Here is a 12,459-nt window from a genome sequence, read left to right as displayed (position 1 = left end):
TAATGTCTAACACAGTAGTACACAGTACAGTGAACTGCCCTTACATCTCAGGTATATTTGCACAACAAAGAAATGATACTCATGCCATGTCTCAACAAGAATCCAGCTCCTTAGTGATGCTGTCTGGCTGTTTCTTGTCAAAATGCACCAATGATCAAAGCTGTCACTGAGATTTGAGAAGTAGTGATGGCAGGGTGACTTACTGGTGATTTAGCCACCAAATATGTGTTTAATATTTTGCTGATGTTTCAGTCTAGACTCATAAAAATCAATCTTAGGAAATGGCCATGTGAGATTTGTGTAATTATAGAATGAAGGGGTCATACGAGTTTGGTGAATTTAATAAATACAGGAGTTGTGAACAAGTGAATGTTGATGGTATGCCTATATTGAATAGTGAATTCAGCAGATACTGACCAAACGTTGTCATATACTGACATATAAAGTACTTCAATCTCATAATTTAGGCTTCCCCAGCTGGTTTCAGCACCATGGACAGAAACTACAACCTCGAGTTGTGTTTCAGCACGATGGACAGCTGCCCTTTGCTGTGTTTGTATATATATATATATATATATATATCCATCCATCCATTATCTATACACCGCTTAATCCTCACTAGGGTCGCGGGGGGGGCTGGAGTCTATCCCAGCTGACTCAGGTGAAGGCAGGGGACACCCTGGACAGGTTGCCAGTCTGTCGCAGGGCTACATACAGAGACAAACAAGCACTCACACATTCACACCTACGGGCAATTTAGAATAATCAATTAACCTCAGCATATTTTTGGACTGTGGGAGGAAGCCGGAGTACCCGGAGAGAACCCACGCATGCACAGGGAGAACATGCAAACTCCATGCAGAAAGATCCCAGGAAAGCCGGGACGCGAACCAGGGACCTTCTTGCTGCAAGGCAAAAGTGCTAACCACTACTCCACTGTGCAGCCCTATATATGTGTGTGTGTGTGTGTGTGTGTGTGTGTGTGTGTGTGTGTGTGTGTGTGTGTGTGTGTGTGTGTGTGTGTGTGTGTGTGTGTGTGTGTGTTTTTCCAGCTCAATGGGCAGATTTCACCAAGGTTTACACAGTAGAGTTAAACAGACTCCACGCAACCTGGTCTATGCTGGACTATCTTTATTTATTTATTTATTTTTACATTTTTCCAAGCGAGACTTTAACGGCAAGTCATCCTAAGTTCACATTAACAGACATACTGTACAGTCACGTTGTGTTTTATGTAAAGTACACAGCCTACACGTGGCACACTATGGCACCTTCTGCGCAACTCAACGCCTTCTCACTTTGTTGCACTTTCAATTTTTTCTTTTTTTCCCTCTACAAATCTCTTCCACCCCCCTACTATTCCTCAACCCCATTTGAACCACACGGCTTATTATTTGCCTCTGAGCTCAACCAGTTCCGGGGCCACCTTAATTAGTCATGGCCAAGCTATTTGTGTTGGTCACCCAACAGCTTTGATGTAAATATTTACCTCCCAACTGAGAAAAAAAAAAAGTCACGACACTGGCTTCTTATCCTCATCCACCCTCAGCTTCCCTTCCGCCTGCTCCAGCCCCAGACCCACCCCTTACTGTCTGCCATGACCGTCCTCTACAATACGAGACTGTATTCTTTGTACCTCCCCTTTCTCGCCCTCAGTCTGTGTATCCCAGCCTCCCTTCCTAGATATCCATCCCACACCTCTCCACCCGCAAACGGTGAGAAAGCAAGGGAGAGAGAGAGAGAGACAGAGAGAGAGAGAGAGAGAGAGAGAACAGTTTCAAACACGTCGACATAAATCTCACTTCTAGAGCTCCCCGTTTTCCTCCTTTCCCTCCTGACGGACTTCATTACTTTATTCCTCTGCGCGCCAATGCCCGAGACCACGCAGAAGCGGAGGATTTTTTTCCCTTGAGCATGAAAAGGATTGCCAAATCATCCGCAATCCAACATCACCGACTGAGCCACCAGCATGAGCACTGGATACATATGCTCCAGCAGAAGTTGTTGGCTAGAGAACTAACAAATCTTGGACCACAGATACAGCTAAGAGGGGAGAGTCAGTTTTAAGTGAGTATACCCGGCTTGGACCTCTAACATTATTTGAAGCATGTATATATTTTCTGTCCATCCCTGACCACGAGGTAGTGGTCTGGTAGGCAGGGCTATATTGTGGCACAATTATGGCGATGTTGCGTGGTCAGCACGTTAGTGGGGTGGCCGGTGGTGTCCTTTTCAGGATGGAGGCAATTTTTTCCCCCCCTCTCTCTTCTTTTGCACGGTGCCATTAAATAGTCGCCGCACAAGTCCTATTTCAAAGCTCCGCCCGGAGTCAACGTCGGCGGCGCGTTCTGAGGCTGTTAAAATGTATATAATGAGTCTTACAGTCCTATAAAGCCATCATCTCCAAACATTATGCAAATGAGTTATCCTCACAATTATGCGCGCCCGACTGCGTTCTCTCCATGCGTTGTGAGCCAGCATCTTCCCGAGGTGATGCTGCAGAAGTGCGGACATAAAGGACCGTAAAACACTGGGAGAAACAATGATCTCACAGTGTTCTGTTTTTCTTCTTGGAGGGGGTTGGCATATTACGCAGACCCGCCGCGGCTTCAATGAGTGGCATTACAGGGGCAACATTCAGAGTGAAGGTGTATTAGCAGGCCTGCAGCTCACTATGCAGTCAGAAGCCAATTCCGTTTGCTGTCCAGTACTGGCTTTTTAAAGAAAAACATCCATGTTGACCAGCTCACTCAGCAAACTGCATTTACCCCGAATTACCCCTAAACTCAAAGTGAGTGTCACCCCCGCTTGTGTCTCAGTGGGGCTCGTGCTTTCCCCTTTATTGCTATTATTCTTATTTCCATTTTTCTACGTGAATCGGTGCCCGCAACGAGCTGGATCTGTGTTTAAATGCGTGCGCACTCGCCTGTCCTGTATCCGAGCGCCTGAGAGCGCGCGTCCATGAAAGAGCAAGCACGTACATGCTTGTTTTGTTGGATGTCTGTGCGTGTGCGTGTGTGTTCGTTCGTGTGTGTGTCACCAGTGAGGCAAAGTTGCCGTTCCTTGTTCCCTCAAGTTGCTTTGATTGCTGTTCCACTGACTAACTGCGAGGGGAGCTCATGCTCTTTTACACTAGGTGTCATTATGTTGCTGAAGGCAAGATAACTGTGGATGATACTGATACCAACTCTATGAAATTAGAGGAGCAGCTTCTGTTTGAAATTGGCCCGGAAGCGTTTATTTGCAATTCCATGACTGCCACTGCAATTTCTGTTTTGTTTGTCAGTTTTTTTTCCGTCTTTTTGGAAGGCGAGCCCAAGCAGCACATAGAATGAACAAATATGTCCAGAAAGAAGGCACTTCATGCAACTGTAACTGCCTAGTTGAAGAAGAATCACTTTCATTTGATAAATATTAGTAATGAGCAATACAAGATCTCAATCTAACTGAAAGACTCTATATCTAAGTCTGTAAAGTGCCACCTGAAAAAAGCTCTGGGTGGCGAATGATCCTACACACTGAATTTGAACTTTAAATTAAGCCTTAATGCTTAAATTAACATCACATTAGCAGCAAGTCAATTCGCTCTGTGATATTGTTGTGCCGCCCTCTCCACATGTGCAGCACAGAAAATTGCACTGGCAGCGGAAATTGCAGAAGAAAAGCTGCCTTATTCAGTATGCTTCATTCAATCTGGTGGCCTTTTCAATGGCAAAATGCTGGCAACATGTAATCGTTTTCAGAGGGAGAGCATTCTAAATCACACTGCCAAAATGAAAATGCCAGCAGTGGCTTAAAGCTATATTTGTGTCATGGCTTTAGATGACCCATTGCTGATAATGCTTTCAAGGACTGAAAAGAGAACGTTCAGCAGCAGAGGTCCTTCTACAAAACCTTGGCAATGCAACTTACTGATGAATTGTCTGAAAAGCATGTCGCTGTGATTCTTTAAAAGACAAGGAAATAAACACTCATAAACATAATCAGAAGGAACCGATTCAGGCATTTACCCCATGCACAGTGACTCCTCTATCACCCTTGTGTAAAGATAAGGATATCATGTACAAACTGTCTTTGTGGCAGACAGAGAACAGTACTTGTCTTGTACTGGCGGAACCCACCAGCTCTGTGTTCTTGTATTGGCATTGTTTCTTATGTGGGTGCTGGCTGCAGCTGTTTAGTGGCCAGAAGGCTGCCTCTCAAGAGCTTAGGAGGGGGAAAAAAGGTCTGTTTTTATCTGAAACAAACGACAGGGTCGCATAATGACATGTGACAAAACATCACAGAAATACTGGCGAGTTAACAATATTTTGGAAAGACAGCTGATTTAGTTGACCTCCACTAGGGGCTGTTTGACCTGTGTGCTGCTGCCATCAGTCCTGACAGACCACATGGGTCCAAAACATGCTTTTACAATATGATGTTCAAAAAAAAAAAAAAAAAAAGAAAAAAATCGCAGGCCAAGGCTCACAATTGAGATACATGTAAGATAATCACAAGCAAATAATTGCATTCTTGCAAAACATACAATTTCATACATGCTTAGGATGAAAATAACACTGACTTCCTGCCTGAGAAGGCAACCATTTGCGATGGAAAATTTCAGTGGTGTGTGAAGCCAAAGTCTGTCTGAAGCCTCAGGAGAGCTGAAATCAAGCTTAAATATCACCACAACAGTGACAATTTTATTTTTATAAGCTCTTTAGGCGTTCAACATACACAATCCTTCAACTGACTACTGTGGCCTGTCTCTGGTCTCTCTCTATCTCCTGCTTTCTTCACTCTCAGCAGGGGACCGCAGTCTGAATATTTGCGAGTGAACACAATCACAGTTTTATGATACAATCAAGAAAGAAATTGCACATCAAAAGTTAACAAGCAAACAGACATGTATTATGTATTAGACATATATATGCTTCTTCGGGCCGTAAAAATAAAGCCTGCTGAGGCCCAGTTTTTGAGGACTGAGGGACCTGCAGGTGTTATGTAAAAAATCATTAAATATTAAGTTCATTTGCAAGAAGCTGCAAGAATTTTAATTTGGCACTCAGTTCTTGAGCTTTGAGTTGGTCACGAAACAGACGCCATATTATTAGCTGATGGCATAATATGTCTAGAATGTATCAGCAGTGGTTTTTGAATGTTTGTGAGTGAAATCAAGTAAAAATAGAACACTTTATAGTTTGTTAAAGCACTCACACTCCTCTGCAAACTTTGCATCTTGACCTAGCAGTTGGTGGTTTCCAGGTAGGAGTTAGTGGATAAAAAAGGGGGATGCTAAATTGAGCCTCTGCAACCCTGACCCATGTGTCATTAAGCACTGCCAGGAAGCTCAGTTATTACTCCTTAAAATATGATAACTCTGACAACACAGTAATAACTACAGTAATTTATGTTGCCTGACACTGCCTTGGTCTTTGCTGGCTTGGTGACAGCGCTGGTTGTACATCTATTTGGATTTTTTCGCCCCATGTTACAGAAGGACCAAGATGTTATGATTTGCAGAGGACTGCACTGCCGACCATTACACAGAGAACCCTTAACCTAATTTGTTTCACTGTTGCCTCCTGCACTCCTTCCAGCAATATAATTTGATCCGCTCTAGTCTTGAAGTTGTGTCTGAGTTATTTTAAACAAAACACAATCTTCTCAGTGGTAAAATATCTTCGGGGCCCCAGTTTGTATGGCGAGAACGTGCAGCTATGAAGGTTGATTTGCAATTTTGTTGTGGAGATTTTCTTTCTCTCTTGCATCACCTTCATGAATATATGGCTAGCCATAGATCTGAACACTAGCGTACTTTATTTCTGAAAGAAATGTGATGTTTCGTGGGGTTTATATTTTAAAACATTAATGCGTCATAGATGTAGAAGGTACCAACAAAACTTTCATCGCCAACATATTTTATGTAAAGTCTCTATTCACCACATTCTCCAGTGTCCACATCCGATAACTAAAGCATGAAGAAGGTATTGTTAAAGCTGCTTTAATAAATATTTCATATCAACAAAGGATTGAATGACTTTGTACTTCATGATGTGAAAGTGGTGCTAGTAGTAAGGAACCCAGGACAGTTTGTTTCATATCCCATTTGGAGCTAAAAATGAATGCTGTTTTGTTTTTGTTTGTTGTTTTTGCATAAAGGGGGGTGTTGAATATTTTGGCTTTTTCTTTTATTATTATTTTTTAATCATTTCTATCTTTCATGTTTTATTATTAATTATTGTTTTTTGTTTTTATATATATATATATATATATATATATATATATATATATATATATATATATATATATATATATATATATATATATACACAGTACTTTTTAAAAGTTTGGGGTCATTTAGAAATGTCTTTATTTTTAAAAGAAAAGCAGAAATCAGAAATCCAGTCTAGACATTGTTAATGTGGTAAATGACTATTCTAGCTGGAAACGGCTGATTTTTAATGAAATATCTCCATAGGGGTACAGAGGAACATTTCCAGCAACCATCACTCCTGTGTTCTAATGCTACATTGTGTTAGCTAATGGTGTTGAAAGACTAGTTGATGGTTAGAAAACCCTTGTGCAATTATGTTAGCACATGAATACAAGTGTGAGTTTTCATGGAAAACATGAAATTGGCTGGGTGACCCCAAACTTTTGAATGGTAGTGTATATATACTGTTAGTCAGATTGCTGCCTGTTGCAGCTTTAACTGGAGACAGATAAAATTTGCTACCAAACACAAGAACTTTGCAGCCACATTCATATTTCCTTTACATGTTGGGTGCATCCCAAAGTAATAACTAAACAATGGCAAAGTTTAATAGCAACAGCATATTGAAATAAGTTATAATAAAAGTTGACAGTTAGTTACGTTTTTATCAAAAGCAAACAAGGTGAAAAAGTAGAAACTAAGCATTTACTTTATCATTACGAGATTGTAAAGCTGTCAGTTTTTATCATCAGTCTTGTTGACAATCTGTACATCACTGTATGCATGTAAATACAACAATCCCCCTGAGTGCAGCCTTTGCAGCAAAGTAATTCTAAACTGAACTCGAGTGGTTTGTTATTTTTCTCCATTATTATTTTGGGTTTCAGTGAACAGACAGACCCATAATGGAGGTTCCAGCATCTTCAGTAAATTGAACCCATCTTTAAAAGCAGTCAGTATGAACTTTGTGCGACTGTATGAGGGAACACACTTTAAAACTTTAAAAGGAATTGAGTAGGTCAGATTTGATTGGCAATAAAATTACGAAAAAAAAATGTATAGTCATTTTCAAGTGCACTAGAGCCACTTGACCCAGCACTCGTGCTTTGTTCCATCAAAAATAACTGGAAAAGGTTAAAATCACTCACAGAATCTGCTGTCTTTCTGTCTGAAACAAGGAGATAGTATCAAAATTGATTCAAAATTTGTAGTTTTCGTTCTAACTCACACACATATTGTTATGTGTATGAACATACATGGAATATTATATGTTTCTATGAGTAAGACAACGCTGCCAGTGCGGGAAAACAACATATTTTAAAATGTGAACAATCATGGAAAAATAATCTTTCAGAATTTTTTAAATTGGGTATCGCACAGAGAAGGTTTTAATCTTTTCCAGCCTTCCTTGTGCTGACTAACAAGTGTGAAGCACTCCCTACTGGAACATTTTAGGTACTCCTAATTATTTCTTAAGAAGAGGGAAACATTTGCTAAAGCATTTTCGAGTAGTCTGGGGTTTATCATATGAAGCCTGAGAAGCTGCTATTTTCAGTGCATACAGTATGAACACATAAAAAAAAAAAAAAGGAATAGAAAGAAAAAACTCAACAGTGGAGCAGTAATTTTGGAGAGAGTGGAGTCACAGACTGACCCATGACTGATGTGATGCTGGTGAGTCAATGCACTGTTGGCTCAAGCCAGTGGCTCCCAGCATCTGTGACCTACATTGCAGCTCAGGGCAGCAGCAACCTACAATGCAGCAAATGACTGATCACACTTGAATATTCAAATTGGAGTGGAGAAAGGATAGGGTCTAGGAGAAACTTCCCTATTTATTCAAGTTGATCTGTAGCCTGTAATGTGTAATCGAATCATGAAAATAGTATGGAAGATGATAGATAGATAGATAGATAGAAACCAATGTACAAAAGCACATGCAATTAACATACATGCTTATTGAAGGAATAAGAGGCAAACTTATTTGCGATAAAAAATGTGTTGAAAGTCTAAGTACGGTGTAGAAATTAAATGAATAATAAGCATAATAAGCTTGAACAACAACAAGACCTCAAAACAGCATGTGTTCAAGTAAAAGTCTGCTATAGAAAGTCTATCTGCGATGAGAGGAAGCTGGGGTGGATGAATAGGCCAACAAAACATCAGATTTTAACAGAGGAGATTGCTGTGTTTCCTGTTTTGACTGTGACCATTGTTTTTGGAGCATTTTAAAGCATGATCATGAGCTTTCTCCAACCCTGGTCATGCTTTTATTACCGGTGCTGTGTCACAATAAAGCTCCACTAACCTGAACAAAATAACCCAAACCACCGTATTTCACTATCACTAACCCAGACATGCTGGTGCCTTAACCTTCCTACCAAACCACTTTGCTGTCTCATCATAAAACTGATTTATTTGGTGTCATCCTGCCAATAGGAGCATCAAATCAGAAAACACCTCTGTGTGTCATTCTGGAGGACATGGACAAACAACATATTTTGTTGTTTAGTTTGGCATCCAGTGTCAATAAGAGATATTTGCATTTTAACGTGCTTATTCCACAGTATTTCCCTGAGCTGAAATGAATCCCACCTCACAGCAGCAGGCAGTGTTGAAAACTTAGGCATAATCACAGTCTTTTTCAAACTTTAACAAAGTCATTTGAGTTAAATAAGCTTGAATCTTTTTCATACATTAACCAGACTTTAGGTTTTGCATGGTTGATGTGATGAATCTGGTGAAAATCACAGGCAGTTAATGTCTTGTAGACATTTACAGTGAAATATAGAAACAAACATTTTGCCTGAAATACGAAATAGAATTTAATCACAGCAGCAGACTGTTTCCTAAAATATGTAACTGCTTACGCAAAGTGAACATAATCTGTAGGAGACACAGGCGGGAAGCACAGCATTTCTTTTTTCCTCAACAACTTTGGTGTGTCGTGCTACTGACTCCAGAAGTAGCACATGAAATGACCTGACACAGCACTTTCACAAAAGTACCAACCTATAGATTTTTTTTTATGTACCTGACCTTGCCAGCGCTTGTGTTTTTGTGTGTCTCTTGCACATCGAGCACCTTTCAAACGGCTGAGGCTGAAAATCTGCCAGCAGACATGTGTATTAATTAGAATTCTAAACATAGAGCCTTTATGTTCACTAATGTCAAACCTAGCTGTCCCAGTGGACGGACCATTTGCATTCCTAGTATGAGAGTTTGACTGCCTAAGCAGCTCATCCTGTCACGTGTAACTTGGAAAACCTTGATTGACTGCAGATCTGTGCATATCTGCGTTGATTTGGCATTGGCCTCAGTGCTTTTTCCATAGCATCTCTTGTTACATCACATCTTCAAGTGGTATATTTGTTAAGGCAGCTTAATGTATATTTGTCAGTCATGCAATCATTCTGAATTACTTAGTGAACGCATTAAAAAAAGAAAAAAACTTTTACAGTGACCTGTCTTTTCAACTGATATGTATTCATTGCTAAAGCTGATATGTATTCACTGCATGATTACTTGTGTTTTAAAGGCAAATTCACACCCGGCTGCAATATTGTGCAGGACATTATTGATTAACAAGTAGATTTGCCTCAGGATGAAGAATATAAATTAAAGCTAATAAAGGAAATATGTCAATTCCAAGGCCTCTCTATGTTGCTTTGTTTTCAAATAATCTTTATGTTTAGTTAAATGCTTTATTAAGTCATGTGTTTATGATTATATTTAATTTAAAACTCACTGTGTGCATCCATAGATATAAACACAGCATTGACAACAACAACCAAAGTCTGTCATTAGTCTTTGGTATAGCTTCTAAATTTCTTAAAGCTGCACTTTGAAAACAGTCAGTAAAATGCTGCAATGATAATGAAACGAACAAGTAACAGATGTGAAGATGGGTTGAGGTTCACTCGGTAGCAAATTGGTTATAGTGCTTACATGTAACTGCAACGTCTGCAGATTGATTCCAGTCAAGGACCTATGGAACACGTCATAAACTGCTCTCTAATCTGATGCTTCTTCTATTGCTCTTCACGGTTTACTGTCCAATAAAGGAAAATGCCCCAAACATATAGATTTCTATATAATGCTTAAAAGCATTTCTCAGTTGAAATGCAGTGAATTGGGATTTAGCGTCTCGAAACAGCAAGAACTAAACCTGAACCCTGCCAGAACCCATATGTAATGTCTGCAGAGGATGAAGCATGAAGGCAGATGCTGACTGAGAGATAAAGCTGTGAACTCACACACAGAGCCAGAGAAATCTACTGAAATATGGTCTGTTGCGATATCGATACTGACAGTGATGACTATATTGTAAAATACATAAATGTAACAATTGCCAGACTTTCATTCTCCAGTAAGAGATGATCACTGTTGAATCTGGAGACACAGCAGAGAACATTTTCCATTTCATTTTTACAGCATTTATGGCGAAAATAGAATTTTCACCCACAAAATATACCAGTGGTGTTATTTTTTATTTATTATTATGAATGCTGAAAATCAATGTACAAAAGCATCATAGTTTTCAGAAAAAAGGGTTAGGTCAACTGTCAGCATGATTTCTGAAGAAGAGGATCAAGCATTACCCATTTAAAAGCAGAACTAGCAAAAAATAGATGATAAATCAAATTAATTAGAAATCAGTAACTCATGTGACAAATCGGCTAAATATCAGATTCACTACACATTTTGCAGTTGTCTAGGATAATTCCATAATTTTTAATCACCCCGCTTAACATTTTTTGGATGTCTTATGACCATGGAAGTCCTTAATGCTAAGGTCAAGGCTTTATGCTCTGCAGTGGCGGTTGCTCTTTTCACTGTCATATATTACCCAGATCCACTGCACAGTTTTTCCACATGGCATAAAATCAATAGCAATGAAGAGGGTCACTGCAAGAAAGGGAGGCATCCGTTAAAATGCCAATGTTCTTTTGGGCGAGACCTAAGTTACACTCTTGGAGCTACTTGTGATACATTTCAAGGAAAGAATGAACATTTACCGTAATTTATGCTGCTAAATGAAATTAGGATTAGTCAAGCATGTTGTTTCCTATACATGAGGTTAGCTGTGGAACAGTTAAGAGCTCAGAAGAATTGAATGGCTCCAGATCTCTCAATCTCACCTCCTACATCTCAGCATGTTGTTAAGTGATTCGTGTAGGTTTGGTGTCATGCTCACTGTTTTCAAATGGCTTTACAAAAAATTGGCCAATTACAACTTTGTAGGTGGGATTGAAAATGTCAATGTCATCCCTGGTAGTTACAGAAAAATACCACAAAACCGGCGACAACTGGTTGTTATAAGCTGACATATAAATAACATAATCCTGAAATCAACAGCGACTACAGCATGTGGGACTGAAAATACTGAGTTTTCTACTGATTTGTCAGGGGAAAACATAATAATCCCCACTTCTAAGGAGAAAAATGGCAAACATGAACATGATATTAGGCCGAAGAAATGAAGAGAAACAAGCTGGCATTTCATTCTGATTATCAGGCTGATACAGTTCATATACAAGGCTGGTTAATTAGGCCTGATTTAGCTCAACTACGCTACAGAAGATGAAACTTTCTGGCAAATATATCACATACTATAGAAATCCAATTAATTCTATGTGTGATTGTAATACCCAAAGCCTCATCACCACCTGGTTCCTTGCCAGTTCAACTAAAGTTGGACTCACATCTATATTGGTTTCCACCAAGGTTTTGGTGATGACTAATAAACGAAAGGCGGCCTGGTGGAGGGAGAGGAAGCAACCAGATGGCCGTTTTTTACCACTCGTGCCTAACTCTTGTGCATTCATCATCCACTGTAGGTCGCAACCCTTTTGGAGATTAAAGAAAAAAATTGCGCTGTGTGGCAGCTTACCAGTGTTTGGCAGAGAGTGTAGTATGGTATAGTTTTGCTGCACTGTGAGTCGGTACCATTGTGCTCCGGCTGCTGCTGCTTTCTGTGAGTCTAGTACTTTGAGCCCCACTTCAAAGAAGAGACGACTGGAGGTTGAATAAAAGCTCCAAGTCAGTCAATTGGCCCTGAATTGCTCGAACTTAACTGCAATATCAGCAGTGCAAAAAAAAGTGGCTGGCGTGGTCAACTTTTTTCTTGGTTTAACTTGCTCAGCCCCTCACATTGACATCAGGGCCAGGTGGATAGGGAGGAAGTGGAAGGAGAGGAGGCAGTGTGCTCGATTTATCAGTAATTATGGAGTGCTATTTTCTCTGTCTCCCATCTATGT

The 12,459-nt window shown here is 39.9% G+C and overlaps 1 protein-coding gene and 1 long non-coding RNA gene across 2 annotated transcripts in view; one reads left to right on the top strand and one right to left on the bottom strand.

Moving 5' to 3' along the window:
* The window catches only part of LOC129350962 (uncharacterized), a 182,859-nt gene that overhangs the window by 28,809 nt on the left and 141,591 nt on the right, over nucleotides 1-12,459 (bottom strand). The gene's annotated exons all lie outside the window — the stretch shown is intronic.
* brinp1 (bone morphogenetic protein/retinoic acid inducible neural-specific 1) overlaps nucleotides 1,669-12,459 on the top strand; it is a 104,780-nt gene continuing 93,989 nt past the window's right edge. Inside the window, exon 1 of the mRNA XM_023283775.3 lies at nucleotides 1,669-2,067. The gene's annotated coding sequence lies outside the window, so the exon portion shown is untranslated. The remainder of the gene's footprint in view (nucleotides 2,068-12,459) is intronic.

The sequence above is a fragment of the Amphiprion ocellaris genome, chromosome 17 (assembly GCF_022539595.1).
Source record: "Amphiprion ocellaris isolate individual 3 ecotype Okinawa chromosome 17, ASM2253959v1, whole genome shotgun sequence".
In the NCBI taxonomy this organism is placed as follows: Eukaryota; Metazoa; Chordata; class Actinopteri; family Pomacentridae; genus Amphiprion; species Amphiprion ocellaris.
This window is presented reverse-complemented; position numbering and strand designations above follow the sequence as displayed.